Source organism: Gossypium hirsutum, chromosome D04, assembly GCF_007990345.1.
Source record: "Gossypium hirsutum isolate 1008001.06 chromosome D04, Gossypium_hirsutum_v2.1, whole genome shotgun sequence".
Lineage (NCBI taxonomy): Eukaryota > Viridiplantae > Streptophyta > Magnoliopsida > Malvales > Malvaceae > Gossypium > Gossypium hirsutum.
The window spans coordinates 31,200,407-31,206,406 of NC_053440.1; positions in this window are offsets into that span (position 1 = coordinate 31,200,407).

Genomic DNA, 6,000 nt, shown 5'->3' on the forward strand with positions numbered 1-6,000 from the left:
TTTAGAATTCAGTTGTTCTGGGTCATTCTCTATTTCGGATAGATGGTCTACAATTTGATTTTTTGTTCCTTTCTGTCCATTATCCATAAATCGAACTCTTGAAGCAGTAATACCCATATCATTAATCTAGCTTTTGTATCCTTTTTCTTCATGACATATTTTAATGCTGAAAGATCAGTGTAAACATAAACTCTATTTGCTATCAAATACAACTGGAATTTTTCATAAGCAAACACAACGACAAGCATTTCACTATCAGAAATAGCATAAACAATATATGCATCTAACCATTTAAGCAATTCCTTTTTTACCACTTCCTTTGTAGCTGGATTAAACTGGCATTGTGCATCCACTGCAGGTTTTTTTCCTTCTTCTAATATAATCTTATTTTGACATAACACAAGATTGATTCCCTTAATGTCAGCGATTGTCCATCTTATGGCTTTTCTGTGTGTTTTTAAAACACTTAATAAAGCCCTTTCTTGTTTTGAACTTAGCCTGGTAGCTATAATCACCGGTAATGTATTTTACTTACCCAAATATTCGTATTTTAAGTGTTCCGATAAAGGTTTTAATTCTATCTCAGGAGGCTTAATAATGGAATGCATCATTTTTTTGTGCTTCGAATAATTTGTTCTGGTTGCCCCTTATTTTGGTGCCACCAATCTAATTGAAGAGCTATCTAAACATTTTCCCGTTTAGTATCATCCCATTTTTCTTCTTCTGATTCATATTCATGATCCTTCAAATTTGTTGTAATGGTTTCCAGTTTATTGCACTTTTGCTCATTTTTTTGTTCTTTTCCAACTCCCCAACTTCTAATTATTGACGTTTTCCCCAATCAAATTCATTTTCACTGAATCTTTCTAAGATTTCCCTGTCTTCCTTTCCTTTTTTTTCTAGATGCTTCCCCTAGTCATAATATCAAACTTTCGCCTCTTTTGGCTATCTAAACCGTCATAAAAGTGTTGGATTTCAACCACAAAATGTATGCCTTATCCCAATACTGATCTAATAATCATTTTAAATATTTCCCAGGCTTGTCCTAATGTTTCAGCAATATGTTGTTTAAATTGAAATAGTTTTTCATAAATACTGAGTACTTGAGTCATAGACAAGACTTGATGGAGGAATAACTGCACAAAATCAGTCCATTTAGTAATATTATCGGGTGGGAGTGCATCGAACCAAGCTTTCACTTTCCCATTCAATGCAAAAGGGATTAGTAATAATTTGATAGTGTCTGGCGGAACTCTAACATAAGTAACAGTGTTGCATATATATTCAAATTGCCGTAGAAAGGCTATTGGGTCTTTTATCTTAGGATCATTAAATGTGACATTATCAGAAATACATGTTAGTAAGGAAAGATTTAACTCAAAATGCGAACTATAAATAATGGGATGGGTAATACTAGACCGCAACCAGTTCATATAAAAAAATGTTCATAATGCTTGCATCATGCTTCCTGTATTAAAAAAGAATTAAAAAATGTTAGTATTTTAAGATTTAAAATTCATTTATATAATAAATCAAAATTTTAATTATTCTATCCATATCCATAAATTAAATTTAAATTAGCAACGTTGTCTCCCCGGCAACAGAGCCAACAACTTGACTTCCTCCAGACGTACCAACTTCCTAAGTAGGAATCCTACACAAAAGGTATAAAACCTAGTATCCGCAAGTATGCGGGTCAGGTTGTAATATAGTTACAACGGAGTATGTAAGTACTACTAGGATAGTACACAAGGGAGGCGAGGACTAAACTAATTCTAACCTAAGCATGAATAGATCTAATTAATAATTTAATTCGATTATATTACGAAGAATAAAAAGAAAGGTTTTGGTGATCTATACTAATAATAAAAGAAAGTAAAGAGATAAATAGAACACGAGAAATCAAAGAGTAAAATATATCAAATTTGGTCATGGGTGACTAGCTCGCTTCGGTAGTCATAATCAATTGTCACTTCAGGTTTTCTCGTGTAACCAACTAGTCGATATCCCAGCAGGATCTTCCGATCTTCTACTTGAATAATATGTCGGCAAGAACTAATTATCTCTTGACCTCACAGTCCAAACTGGTTTCATGGTTAAGGTGTTCACGGATAGGCCATACCAAATTTGGGTTAATTCCCACCTTAGTGACTTCCTAGGGTTGTTAGGCCTAGGGTTTAGGTTCTTCATTTCCTAAACAGCTGATTCGTTAAGAGAACCTTACAAAAAAGTTAATTAATCATCCCTCTACTTACTAATCCCCCATAGGAGGATTAGTTTCTCATGGATCTAATAAACAATATAAACTTGATAGAAAAACTAAAGCATAAGAAAAGAGAAAAACTAAAGACTAAATCTAAAGAAAAAATATACAATACGAAAGCTATCCATAAAATGTGTTAAATGAGTCTATTTATAGACTTTAAAGTGGTGGTCGTCCTTGCCTAGTATTTGATTATGCGAAACAAAATGCCTCTGGCTCGTAATTTTTTCCCGTACAGAAGTGATGTCGCGACACAACAAGTCCTATGTCATGACATCGAGGGCAGTATGCTCATATTCAAGGGTATGTCGCGACATCCTCTGGCTGTGTTGCGACACCAAAGGCAGTCTTAGAATTCTACTATTCTACTCCCTTTGTTACGACATCCACTGCTCTATGTTACAACACAATGACCAGTATCGAGTTATTACGCCTTCTAGTGGTCTCCTACACACTCATAGAGTATATTAGCTCACCCTTAGGCCTCATTTAGCCCCTAAGGTCAATAAAAGACTAAATTACACACTTTACTAAATTAAACTACACTTACGAAAATGTAATTAAAACTGAACTAAAGTGCTTATGTTTAGGCTCCTAAAGTGTGCAAACTAGTTAATCTGCTACATCGAATTACGACAGATCAGGACTCAGTGTAGAACATACAAGTAGCACAGCGACCAGAACAAACTAGAGCAACATTCAAATGGTTGAATATCGAAGCCCACCTACTATTCTTCGTCCTCTCCAGCTTAGCTTTTCCAAATGCCAAAGCTTCCTTCGTCATGGCAGCTAAGCATGACAAACCATACACCAATTAAACTGAAGGTATTCAAAATTAAAAAAAAAACCCCAGAATCTAGTATCATATACAAGCTTTTCAAAGATTTCAAAAATCTTTACTTATTTTTTTCTTAAATTCACAAATACAAAGAAATTAAGAAGCTTACTAGCTTATTGAATTCTCTACTTTCCAGACTCAACCCTCCCGATCATTGCCCCATGCCGAGCTTTCTTCAACTTTCTCTTCTTTGGGGTAATTAAAGAAGATGATGTAAAAAAGAAGAAAATAAAAAAGAAATGAGAAGAATTCTGCATACAGAATAATCCTCATTATACATATATATAACCCCTTTCACGCATGGTAACCAAAGTCCCGAATAAGTCAATCATTATTAATCATTTTGTTCCCCACTAAGGAACCAATCGGTTCCAACTTAACTGAACCAAAAATTGAGACCCAACTAATTTCCATTAATCCAATAAAATTTCCAAATTTTCAGTAGAGCCCACTGAATTTACCTTCTATTTTAATTAACTCCCAAATCTTACTTAATTTATGGACCTTAATGAAAAATAAGTGGATAGGGGATATGCTTTGTCTTGAGCATCGAAGCGGATGACTCCCATAAGATAGAGACATAAATGTGACCGACTAGAACGACAGTACATTAGAGATGACCCAAGTATAATAAATCCTGAATCTGTTTATGGATTTAGTCACTTGTGATGTTTATAGTCTGACATACCTTAATCTTGAGTGGATGATGGACTATGTATGTGTGACTCGTATACTTTGATGTAAGTTACAGCTTGAGTTCAAATAGATAAGGAACCGAAAGCTATTGCATTAAGTATACAACTTCTGTAATATGTAGCATCATTCACAATAGGGGAATTCATAGCCTAAGAAATAGGTAAATGATATCATCTCATTGACATTACATGATAGATGACAAGTAAACATGGACATGAGTCATTTGTCTTTGTGATGAATGACTTAATTAATATTTGATAGTAATTGAGTTTTCATGAAGGAAGATGTAATGGTTACCATGAGATAAAATAGGATAATATTGAGAGAATGAATTTATACAAAAGAGATAAAGTATATCCTATAAGTGTAACACATTTATGATAAGATCATTGGACAAGCACTGATCAAGTAGATTTCGTAATGGTATATAATTGGGGAGAGCTTAGTCAGGATACTATAATGGAATGACTTCATGACTAAATGAATTTATAATTAATAGGTGAATAGATGAAGCTTAATTATAAATGACTTGAGCCCTAACTATTTATGTCCAATCGGTCCCTCCACTAGCTCGTTGAAACAAAAAATGAATTGCATATAGAATCAAATGAACAAAAATGGATAGAACTGATAAAGTTAGTAAAAATGGGTACATCAAGAAATGAAAGTGGTTTCTCACTAAGTTTAACGACCCAATTTCTAGTGCTGTCAAAAAATATGGTTTCAGACCTTATTTTTGTAAATCGAGTCCATAAATAATGATATTTACGGAGTTATTGTATAGATGAATTGAAATTTGGTTAAGCGATTCAACCGAAATTGTGAGTAATTTTGGCTTAGGGACTCAATCGTAAAAGTTTAATTGTTATAAATTTTTAATTTGATTAAGGCTTGGGGACTTAAATAGTAATCTTCCAAATGACTAAAATGGCTAATAGACAAATTTTCAGTGGATGATAGTGGGATGTGATGTTTAATATCATTAGCCTATGTTAATTAAGGATTATGGTTTAATTAATTATGATTATGTAAATTAACTAAGTTTAATTAAAATTAATCAAACTATATAATTTTATTAAATGAAAATAATATGACAAGGTCATCACCTTTTTACCTAAGAACCACCATCCACTATTTGATAAGAAAGGAAAAAGCTTTCAACCTAGTTTCATATTCGACCCTTAATTTCAAGTAAGTCCGTAGCCATTTTTCTTTAATTTTTGTAGGTTTGAGGTCATGGAAGCTTGATTTAGCTAGCCCATGTATCAATCTGTAAAATTGTTAAACTTTTTAACATCTATTAGAGAAATAACATGTGAAGGGTCTGACCAATACTGTCGTAACATAGATACATGAAAGACATTATGAATCTTTTCTAGTTTTGGTGGTAGTGCCAATAGGTACGTAACAGGTCCGATTCTTTCAGTGATCTTATATCACCTAATAAATTGTGGACTCAGTTTTGCTTTACGGCCAAACTGAAGTATTTTCTTCCAAGGTGAAATTTTCAAGAATATCTTGTCGCCAGCTTGAAATTCTATTTCTTTTCATTTAAGATCCGCATAGGATTTCTGGTGATCAGAAGCTTCTTTCAAACTATCTTGGATCACTTTCACTTTTTCTTCGGTTTCACGGATCAGATCAACTCCATGTATCTTTTTCTCACTGAGCTCGGTCCAATATAATAGAGTTCTACATTTACAACCATAAAGAGCTTTGTACGATGCCATCTTTATGCTTGACTGATAATTCTTATTATATGTAAATTCGAGTAACGGTAGATACTTTTCCCAATTGCCTTCGAATTCTAAAATACAACACCGAAAAATATCTTCTAGAATCTGTATCACACATTTGGATTGACCATCTGTTTGAGGATGGAATGCAGTACTGAAATATGATTGCGTACCTAGAGCTTCTTGTAACTTGTTCTAGAATTGGGATGTGAACCGTGGATCTCTATCTGAAATAATAGAGACTGGCACTCCATATAGTCTGACAATTTCTAAAAAATACAACTCTGCTAATTTATCCAGGGAGAAATCCATACGTACTAGAATGAAATGTGCAGACTTCGTTAAATGGTCGGTGATTACCCAAATGGCATCTTTCTTTTTCGGAGATAGGGGTAACCCCGATAGAAAGTCCATAGTAACTATTTCCCATTTCCATTCCTGTATTGTCACTAGCTGTAATAATCCTG